This window comes from Prionailurus viverrinus, chromosome D1, assembly GCF_022837055.1.
Source record: "Prionailurus viverrinus isolate Anna chromosome D1, UM_Priviv_1.0, whole genome shotgun sequence".
In the NCBI taxonomy this organism is placed as follows: Eukaryota; Metazoa; Chordata; class Mammalia; order Carnivora; family Felidae; genus Prionailurus; species Prionailurus viverrinus.
In genome coordinates this window covers 5,322,005-5,334,284 of record NC_062570.1, presented here as the reverse complement: position 1 = coordinate 5,334,284, position 12,280 = coordinate 5,322,005, and positions in this window count along the sequence as shown.

The following is a 12,280-nucleotide window of genomic DNA, read 5'->3' as shown; positions in this document are numbered from 1 at the left end:
GACCCTCCTTCTTTTTCTATAACAGGAAATCTACATGATTTCATATCTTTATTCAATTCTTTTCTCTTAAGCTGGTTTTCTCCTCTTTCCAACCTGCTAAACATAGGCAAATGGATAATGAATACCTGCGTGGGCAAACCAATAGAACTTTCTGCAGGAAACGAGTTATATGTGACTGCCTTCAGGAGCTGTTGGGCATTCTATGGATGTGTGAGACATATCCCTGATTCCAACAGGCAGCCACTGTTCCACAGCAAGGAGCCAAACACACACAGGGCTATTGAACTCAAGGAAATTGTCACAGGGCATTAACTGAAAGTTATTAGAACCTCAATATAGCTTTATCGATTTTGTTACAGGAAGAAATGAATGTAGGACTTCTGAATCCTACCTCTGCCTGTGAATCAGATGACTTGTTTTGTTCACTTTGAGACCAATGTCAAAGCTGAGGGTCTTCCTACTGTAGAAGGTCCCTTCACCCATCTGCTCCTACCCATAGACTTCTCTATGGAAAATAGCTTTTATCTCAAACCACCCCACATTAGTCCACATTTTCTGATTTCTTTCTCACTTTAACAAGGAAAAGGAGAATTTCTGGATTTAAAAGTCTTGTTTCTACCATTGAACAGGTTCTGGCCTTGGGCAAAGTATTTTTGATTTTCATTTCTGTTTCATTTTATTAAAATGAGGCTAATAATAGCACCTGTCTCCTAGGGTTGTTATGAATACTGAATGAGTTAATACATGCGAAATCTTTGAAACTGGGCTGGTAATAAGCACAAAAACTTAATTAAACCTACTATTTAGCACGACAATATTTTCATCCCCTCTGAGGATGTCACTAAGGCCATGGTGGCTTGTAGGAACTCAGAATGGACCTGAATGAGATGATCCCTCAATAAGAGATCTGAGCCAATGCGTCTCCCACACCCACCCCACTCTTTCCAATAATAATGTACATGTAAAGGCATCACAACAAGGCTCAGGTTGCAAGTTTTATCGAGTCCTTCTGCATTGCCTTTACACATGCCCCCCCCCCCGCCTTTTCCAACCCTCAATGCAGCTGCTCCAGCCCTTTATGGCTTTTCCTAAATGCTTTACCACAGGATGATGTGACAGGCAGTAAGCACATACTTAGCCCGCCAGCAGAGATGCAGCACCAATAAGGAAAAGAAAAAACAGAAAATCTGCAGAAAGGCCTATTTTGGTGTCACCATATATTAAAGGCTGATACCATTTCAAGACGAAGTCTATGTTCAAAATTGAGATGTGCTCCTCCACCCTATTAAACAAGGTGGAGTGATGGAAATGTGTCTTGAGTTTTTCAGCACTTAGTGCCCTTAAAGGGTTTAATCCACTCCTTATTAAACAGAACTCTCGATTTTACTGCATAGAAACAATGAAGAGGGTCAGGCACAAACTCACTCTATTTTCAAAAACCCTAGTCTTCAAATGCATTTCTGCTTGCACACCTGCTTCCTTCCTTCCTGCTAGTTTTGGAATAAAAGAAGTCATGCTCTGTCCTGGGCTTTATCAAATGCCACTTGTAGGACCTCTGTCTTTCTTGCTCCTCCTCATCAGCTGCTTCTCAGCTCCTACAATAGGCTCATATGTGTCCTATTTTCAAAAACACACCACATCCCTCCAAAGGCTGCACCGTGTCTCCTCCCCATTTTGCAACAATTTAAAACAGTTACTCGCACTCTATGTCTCTCTCTCTCTCTCTCAAAAATAAATTTTAAAAAAATTTAAAAAAGATATATCAACATGCTTTACATTGTGCCTAAACTATACTCACTGCTTTAAGAAATAAAAAATAAATAAAAATAAAACCATCCTGTTACTTTTACATGTTGCCTTCTCTTGCTTCCCTTTCTTCTTTCCCATGACAACTAGGAGAAGCAGACTTGTTGCTCTCAGTATGTCACTGAAACTGCTCTTGGAAACTCAGTAGCAGCTACCTGGTCCACATCCTGTAACTTGTGGGGCTCTCATGGACTCCCCTGGGACATCCGATCCCCTCCAGCCATGCTTTTTCTCTTGACATCTGTTGCTCCCTTGACATTCTTAACAACACTCCCGTTGGTTTTATGCCTTAGCTGGCTTTCCTCTTCCTTGCACACTCCTTCCTCCTTCCAGCCTCTAATTGTTCCCAAACTTCTCTCCTGAGTCTTGTATTCTCCTCATCCTATGTAGTATTTTCCACTCTCCCAGCTTCAGCTCACACCAATAATAAGCTGATGGTTCCGAGCTGTTTCCCCAGCCTGAACCTCTTCTCAGAGCTTCCTGGATGCTTATAAAGAATACTACTACGAACTATGAACTTTGAACTCACTATGACCAGAAGATAACTCATCTGCAAATCTTACTTTTCTTTTACATTCCCCTTCTCTGGTGACAATGGCACTCACTTTAAGTGTATTCACTTCATCCTTCTCTTTTAACATTACCTCTAGCAGTTCATCTGTGCTGTTGATATTTTGTCCTAGGACTAAAACAAAAATTAAAACGAAGCATGTATTATTAAAACTTCCAAACTAAATTAGTGTAGAAGACATAGAAATAAACTGTGAAAGAATGTTTTAAGGCTGTGGTATCCATGAAAACATAAATATTCACTACGACATTTTTGATGCCCACACACACAAGCATGTATATTATTATTTCTGCTTTCTATTCCTACCACCTCTGCAACACAGTAGCGTCAACACCTTTCACTTGGACAATTACAATGGCCTTCTATTTCATTGTGTGACTACCAATCATGAATACTAAAATTCCCTGAAAACACTTATTCGAGGCCCTACCTCAGTCCCACTAACTCAAAAATCTTTGAAAATAGGACTTAAAAATTTATATTTGTACACAAGGTCCCAAGATAATTCTTAGAGACTATACATAGGTTAGACAACTGCTCTTTCCACTGGTCATGTTGCCAATCTTCCATTATCCATCTGGTTATCAGAATGGTCTCTAATAAACACAAGCCAGACCTAACTCCATACTACTGAAAACCCTCAATCACCATCCATCACTGAGGAGAGTTCAAAGTCACTAACATGACTTAAGGCCCTTCCAGATCTAGCCATTTCCCACTCTTTAGCACTACTATCACCACTTCATTGGCTTAAGTTCAAGCTGTGTAGAGATTTGTGATTTCCTGAAATGTGATTTTATACCTCCATGCCTTTGAATATATTATTTGCTCAATGAGTTTTATTTTTCTTTCAGAGTCCTCTATGGTACCTTTCCTGACCACCATATCTATCTAGTCTCCTCTTTAGGATGTGATCTTATCTTTAGGATAAGATCCATGTCATCCCCATTTGTATGTACCCTAAGCATCAATCACAATGCCTGGCATTTTTAGTTTTTTAACGTTGTTTAGATATGTTTGGTGAATGTTTGAATAAATGAAAGAATGAGAAGAACAACAATAGCTAATACTTACTGAGAACCTAGGATGGGCTAGGTGTATACATATTGGCAAGTCATTTCCTAACAACAAGTTTATGAGGTAGATTATACACAGACCAAGTAAGTGAGGCTCAGGGCACCTGGGTAGCTCAGTTGGATGAGCTTCCAACTCTTTATTTGGCTCAGGTCATGATCCTAGAGTGGTGAGATCGAGCTCTGTGTCAGGTTGGACACAAAGCCTACATAAGACCCCCTCCCTCCCTCTCTCTCTCTGCCTCTCCCCTGCTTCTCTCTCTCTCTTTCAAAAAAAAAAGAGTAAATTTATTTCTCAAGATCATGTGGTAATGGTTGAAATTGCAATTTTAACCTAGGCCAAGTCTAGTACCAGAGTGTATGCTCTCAATATCCATGCTTTACTCATTAATAATAAAACAAAATGTTGAGGCTCATCATTAAAAATCAGGTGAACATGAATCGAAGTTTGAAGCAGAATAATTTTCATTTAATAAACAAGTTATGAAACAACTCAGGACAACAAATAAGGACTCAAGGTTTTATGGAAGATGTCTATAAAGCATTTGAAGATGAGTTAATCCTAATAATGATTAACCTTCCAAGAGCAAAGAGTAAGATAAATTCAATGAAGTTTTACTTCAGACTTTTATTCTACATGTCACTTATGAATATCAATGAAGAATTCCTAAACATTAGCAAATATGAGCTAATACCACACAAATAATAACTCCCCATGACCAAGTGGGATTTATTCCTGAAATGTTAGAATAGTTTGATATTTAAATAATTATAATTCAACATCTTAATATATACAAGGAGAAAAACCACATGATAGAGACTTTAAAAGATTTGACAAGATTAAACACTTATTCTTGATTGAAAGAAATCTGTAAACTATGTTATCATATAGAAACCCTAGAGACACAGTCAAAGAGAAGAGATGAGACAAAAACTATTGGAGGTATAGGATAGGTGAAAAGAAGTACACCCATATTTGTTTGTACATAATAGTGTACTTTGAAATACTGAAGATGACCAATGATGATGCTAATAAAAGCAAGGTATTAAAGAAGCATGATATAAAATAAACTACAAAAATCAATAGCCCTCATTTATACATTTAATAACCAGTTTAAAAACTCAGCAAAAGAGGAAAACCCCATAGTAACAACTGTGGTGAAAAACTAATAATAGAAAAGAAATATGCTAACAAATAAACTTTAAAAAAATCTGGAACACAAGGAGGAAAACTTTAAAACACTCCTGAAAGACACAAAGTGAGACTTGAACAACAAATCATCCTTGCTCTTAGGTAGAATGACTTGATGTTGTCAAGATATCAATTCTCCCCAAGCTGGGGAAGACATTTAATGTTGTTTCTATAAAAGAAAATAGCCTGTTAGTGCTTATTTTCTGGAGCTAGACACATCTCTTCACAACTGTGTGTGTGTATAATGCAAGAATAACAAAGGAAATAAACTGTGTAATTAAAAAAAAAAGCAATGTAGAGAGGCTAGCTTGGTAGCGATATACACTTGGTAGAACTAACACACTATAAAGCCTCTTATTTTAAAAGGGCACCTAACTGGCACATGAACAGACAGACAAACCACTGGAAGATAATAGAAGTCCCCAAGATTGGTCCAAGTGTATTTAGAAATTTACTGCATAATTAAGGGATTTCTCAATCACTTCTTGATAAGTAGGCTGGAACAAATAGGTGGCCATTTAAAAAATAACAAAACTATTGTCATAACTCATATCATATTCCAGTAAACTCCAAATCAATGAAAGATCTTAATGCAATAAAGGAAACCTTATCAATAATAGGAAAAGAAAAAACACCCTTAAAACTGGGTGCAAGTGTGATTATGAAGAAAGCCTTCCTAACTTGATTCAAAACTCTAGAAAAAAAATGACTAAATTTTGCCATGTAGAAGTGAAATATTATGGTATAAAACATATAGATATATAGATACAGATACATATATATTATATATATAAATATTGATATAGAATAATGTGATAATAAAAAACAATAATAAAAATTATTCTTGAATAAAAAAGAATCCATCAATCCAAATCAACACGTGTACACACAACACTGGGTAAAAAGCTGTTGGAAATAGTAGGTTCTTAACACAATCTCAAAATATTTTGAGATAGATGGCTTAGTACTTGCAAAAGAAAAACACATCTTTAAAATGAAGAGATGTCATTCTCATCACCCTAACCAAATGATAAACCTCAGCATCACCGATATGAGATAACCTGGCTTTGTCTCGTTAGTCACATTGCATCCACACTAAAAAGACACACCATCAATATAAGTATTTTCCCCAACATCTTTTAACTGGAAGCTAATCAGAGGGAGACAATCTGATAAATTCACGTGTGAAATAGGCAATATTCTACAAGACTTCTAATCTGGACTAAAAAATTTTTTAGTATCATGAAAATTTAAAACCACAGATCTTTTTTTGTGGACAACTGAGATAATTTAAACATGGACTGTATATTAGATAATGTTGAGTGGTTTTCTTAAGTGTGACCATGATGATAATGACAGCCTGTTCTGCCAAAGACCATTGTATTCTTGGAATATGTTTCATACGATGCAATGTCAGACTCTTACTTTTAAACAGTTTTTTAAAAAAGTGTGTGTATCTATACATGCTAATGTAAATGGGCTTCCACTGGCCTAATTTTATACTCAGCATAAAAAACAATAATAATAATCCAGAAAGAAGCCATAAGTGTGTTAATAATGAACCTGAGAGGTCTATGAACATATATTGTATTATTTTAATTTATCTTTCGATTCAAAAAATTTCAAAACAAAATATATATATAAAGAATGAAAAATATTAGAAGTGCAAATGAAATGTTGCTCAGTGAATTCCACAGGAGAACCAACTTTTTGGCGACTACTAATTGACATTTTCTTAACCCATTAACTTCCCAGATTTGGCTTTGTGGTGACCAAATGTAACAGGTATCTATGACTAAATTTCAAAGCTCGCTTTAATACACACTGCTAAGTTCACCATATTAGTTCATCTTCATGTCTGATCGCTTAGAAGTATACTATAGTTGGGGTGTCTGGGTGGCTCAGTCTGTTGAGCATCTGACTCTTGATTTTGGTTCAGGTCATGACCTCATTGTTCATGAGATCAAGCCCCACACATCAGGCTACATTTTGAGTGTGGAGCCTGCTTGAGATTATCTCTCTCCCTCTCTCTCTGCCCCTTTCCCACTCACATGTGAACTCTCTGTACCTCTCAAAATAAATAAACTTAACAAAAAAAGAGACAGTATGTTATAGAACTGTCCTATAATATTAACTGTTATAAAAGTTAAAAAATTATGAAATATAGGAATAGGAAAATAATTCCTCACTTTACATAAACATTTGATGAACTGTTGCTTTAGATAATGAATTCTTTTAGTACCCTTTGAAGAGTGATTTAACACAGCTAGGGATAAAATAAGGGATATACCAAACAAATCTGTATGTATTCTAAAGAATGCTTTGGGGAGATGTTGTGTAATATACTCAGTGGAATTGATTCTCTTATTAAAGATCTCATCACAAATTACTTCTTTAACATTTTTGTTTTCACCCGGATTATTTGTGCAAAATGAATCTATTCTTAGTCAACTTCATTAAGGCAAACTGTTTTTCTTTATCTCTACTCCAAATCAGAATTGAAGGGTTGGTGGAAACAGGAAGGTGGGGGAAGAAAACACATTTTTCCAAACTCTACAGAAATTGTGAAGGCAGTAATCCCTAGTGCTGATGTCAGTCAGTGGTGTTCATGTTCAGTCAATCTAATGTCTAAATTTAATGTGATGTTTTAGATGGTTGTCTATGTGGCTAAAATCAAAGGCCACTGACAAGATCATTCTCACTTTGACTTTTTGATGAGATATTTACATTTCTAATTTTAAAGTTCCATTTTTCTGACTTAGGATCTACTTTCTCCTTGGCTCTTCTGAATGACTGTTTTCCTTCCTGGTGCAATCTGCATAAGGCTGCTGGTCATCACGGGGATATTTATAATTTTACACTGTGCTCATATATCAAGCCAACAGTACATATTTTACATTAATTCCCTTCAACTTTCCAATTTTACTTCTATAGCATTGCTATTTATATACTGCCTAATCTTTGAAAAGCTTAAAATCTCTTTATACATTTCAGGTAATGGAAATGTCAGTGGGAACCTAGGTGGTAGGTGATACCTGACTAGGCTATTTCATAGAAGCTTTGGCCCTTGATTTATTTAGATGTCTCAAACACAGACAGCAAAGTCTGAGAAAACAAATAAACAATACAGGGACATATATGTATGGCTTATTAGAAAAGTTGTCTTAACTCTTATATTCTAGAAGTTAACAGCTATGTAATATAAAAACCATAAATGAAACTACACCATCTTAAGTCAAACAGTATTCCTTCCATGTGCTTTGAATTTGAAGTCTCTGGTATCTTTTCCTTCACTTGAGAGAAAGAAATTCATTCATCTACTCTAAGGAAGGAAGCTTCTACACATTTCTGTGAATTGAAACCCAGTAAGATTAAAAGCTGAAGGATTTTCCCAGAACAAGCTATCTTCCCTGAATTCCACATGCCCTTCTGCTTGACTTGTATTTTCATCTTATCTTTATTGTTCTCAAAATAATTCTTCAGAAATGATCCACAAAACAAATTTTACTGAAATTACTTGCAACTTGCTCCAGCAATCTGGAAGCCCTTCAGACACAAACTTTAAATAAATAATTTTCATAAGTAACCAAAAATTGAGGGTTTGAGAGTTTGATTCCTAAATTTCACCAAAGATTAATCCTGTTTGACTGTTTCCATGAAGAAAGTATCCCTTTCTTACATCGACACCCTTTCCTCATTTTAAAGTAAATTGAGCCAACATTTTTTCAAGACCATAAACTTGTATTTCATAATCTGATTTACAAAAAATTTACCTCCTCTGAAACATCTTAACTCCTTTCTTAATTCACTGTACTTCCATCCAAGAAAAACTTTCGGTGTCAAATACAACTTATGATATTTTCAGTTCTCTTATTTTTAATAGTTGATTAATATTTATCTAACTAGAAAACAATACTCAACAGGCATCTTATTTACATATTTCCTTGAGAGATTTACATGACACACCTCATAATTCTGTAGAATTAATTGACATCTAGAGTAGAATAATATTCCCTATTTTCAGTGATAACAAGTATTATATGCTACAAGAAGTATATACTATAGAAGGGACATACATTTAATTCCACAAGTACATGCATATCATTAGAAAAATATTAATAAGGCAGCCAAAACTATACTGAATTGGCCACTAAACTGTTAAAATTTATTTAAATCCTACTGATAGAGACATTTACTAAGCTAAGCTATCTGTTAATTTATGAAAGATTTTTATTGTATATCAGAGTCAGATTTCTTGTGTGAGTATCAAAAATAGAATAGTATAAGCCTAGAGAATTCTAGAATAGGTATTTGTAAAATACTATTACAGCCTGAAGGAATTTAACCAGACTTCTATGGTGACAGGTAGCTAGTGCAGGCTCAAACATGTTTTGACTGAATCCTCTAGAATGCATTTGTATTGAAGTTTAATCCTTGAAATCCCGGTGGCATGACATTGGGGGTAGTAAGTGGTTAATCTGGGGCTATCCGGTGGCTCAGTCAGTTGAGTGCCCAATTCTTGATTTTGGCTCAGGTCACCATCTTATGGTTGGTGAGTTCAAGCCCTGCATTGGGCTCTGCATTGACAGCGCAGAGCCTGCTTAGGACTCTCTCTCTCTCTCTCTCTCTCTCTCTCTCTCTCTCTCTGTCTCTGTCTCTCTCTCTGTCTCTCTCTCTCTCTCTGTTTCTCTCTCTCTCTCTCTCTGTCCTTACCCCATTCACACAAACTCTGTCTCAAAATAAATAAACATTAAAGCAATAGTTAATGTTACAGTATTTCTTCTGTGTTCTCCAGCACACATACAGCCTATCACCTATTAGCTCAGCATATATATTACTTTACATCAAGAGGCTCCGGAATTGTTTATCCATGGATACTCCACATTATTCATCTTTGCCAGAAGGAATATGGGGAACTGGCAATGCAGAAAGAGGTCACGGCACACAAAACGAGAGCTAGAAAAGAGTATGAAATCTTCAGCAAAATGTAAAAGTCCACGGTTTAAATGGAAATGAGTCAGCACTTTTATGTTTGTTTTGAGAGAACAGAAACTCAATTCAAACTACATTTTAAGGATGGAAAGTTATTTTCAGCTCATCTCACTGAAATATCTAAGAGACATCATGGGTTCCTCAACATCTGGTTCTCAGGATTCAAATGATACTGTAAGACCTATTTCTTTAGCCCATTATCTGGTCTCTGTTGGTCTCATGTGTAAGCAAGCCTTCTATCTGAGCAGCGAAGATGATTAAGGACAGCTCCAGATCACACAGCTATTAGCACTTACATTATGGAAAGGATCAGGATGCTTTTTCCCTCTGTGTCCACATCATTCCTACCAAAAGGACTCTGATTGGCTCTGCTTGCGTCATGGTCCAATCACTGTGCTATACATATATTTGTATATTGCTGGTAGGGAGGGAGGGAGGGAGGGAGGTGATTGGTAGATGATAGAGGGGTTGTAATGACTGATCGATATAAAAAGATGGATAGATTATAGATTAATTATAAGCCTATGAAAAATATTTATCTTTGATAGTTTCCCACACTGTTTTTCTGTCATATTTTTCTGTTTGTCTATGTGTGTATTTTAAGCATCAGGGCTGCATAGTGGCTGGAGCACAGGCTTCAGAGTCAGACAGAGATGCTTTTGAATCCCCTGCCAGCGACTAGTTGTATGACCCAGGGCCAGTTATTCTGTCACCGGAAGCTTCAGTTTTTGTCACACGTAGAATAGGGATCATCATGCCTACTTCCTAAAGGATTCACAAAGATTAAATGGGATTGTATAACCAAAATGTGTAGTTGAGTACCTGGCATATAGAAAACTGTCATTCAATAGGTATCATTATCAGTACGATTACTACTGTTGTTATTGCCTGACTTCTATATACATATTCTTGATCACCCTCGTGGTCTGTGTTAGGCATCAGTAAGCCCATTCACTGATGTTTAGACATTAAAGCGAAAGTATTGCTGTTATGATGCATCAGAGCTCTGGACACCAGGAACATGCTTTGTAGTGTAGCAGCCAGACAGAAGCACCCATGCAGGCGTGCTGGATATTCTCATTACCAATGGGTAACAATTCTCACCTGTGTCCACCTTCTCCTCTGGCAACAGTGCTTTAAAATAGAGCATTTTCAGTAGTAACAATAAAGAATGCTGGTTGTGAATAATCATTTTGTTCAATTTAAATTTATTAAAACTCAGAAAAGAAAGATTATAAAGCTTTTTTTTTACCGTAAAAGCTATACTTGCATTGGGGAGGTATTTCTTCCATAAGCATTGAATGTGTATAATGCAGGGCAGAGTAGTTTTGTTTTGGCAAATTTACCATTCTACATCCTCATCGATTTGCACAGCCTAACTTTGAGGTATTTCCCCTTCAGTAGAAAAAAATCAAATCTGTTCATTGTAACCATAACATAAAGGGCTCCTTCCATATTTTCTCAAAAGAAGTCAGCCTAACTTAAGTTTCGCTTCATTTTAAGAAAAATACTTTTTTTTAATCAGGAAAAGATAACTATTCTACATTAATTTAAATTGGCTCACTATTTCTTTTCCATTATCTTTTCAGTTGCCAGTGTGGGGAAAATTTAGTGAAATCATAATCTAAAGACTAGAGCAAACTCTGCTAACTGTTGGTTTAGTGAAAGGTGAATTTTCAGTATTTCACTGGATGGAAAAAGTGAACTTTTAAAGATTTTACCAAGATATCACTAATTTTCAGAAACTATTTTCCAGTTATCTGAATATAAACAAAGAGTAGGATGCACATAGAAGATTGTAGTGGCAAGGGGACTGTGAGCTCCATGGCACAGCTGAACTCCTTTATGGACCCTGCAAGGCAATTTCCCACCAGGATAAAACACCCTAAATTATGATTCCAAGGGATGCTTCAAAATAGATCAGAAATATACTAAAATATGAATATTGATTATTTTTCAGTGATAATATAGATAATTCATTTCATTTTTTTATGTATTTTCAAAACATAAGATATGAAATGAATAGTGTAAAAATAACCAAAATAGAGGAAATTGAAAAAAATCAAGATGCTACTTCCCATAGTTCAGGGTAAATAAGGGCTCAGCATCCCAGTCTTGCTTTCAGCTCAGGTCATGATTCCAAGGTCCTGGGATCAAGCCCTGCATCGGGCTATGTACTGGGCAGGGTATCTGCTTAAGATATTCTCTCTCTCTCACTCTCTCTCTCTCTTTCTCTCTCTCTTTCTCTCTCTCTCTACCTCTGCCCCTCTCCCCAACTCATGCTCTCTCCTCCCCAAAAATAAAATAAAATTACTTTTTATACCTCTTTATTTGTGATATATAGAAATAAGAACTATATAAGTATATTGATCTCACAGGCAACTAATTTGTCAACCTCTTTTTAAATTCCTAATGAGTTGTTTATAGAAGTTTGGGAGATCTCTATGTGGATGAGATTATTTTTTATTTTTTAAATTTTAACATATATATATATTAGCATATATATTATAGTGTGTATATGTATATGTACATGTACATGTATATGTATATGTATGTACATGCCCAATATGGCTCTTGAACACATGACAATGAGATCAAGAGTCACATGCTCTACCAACTGAGCCAGCCAGTTGCCCCAGGATGATC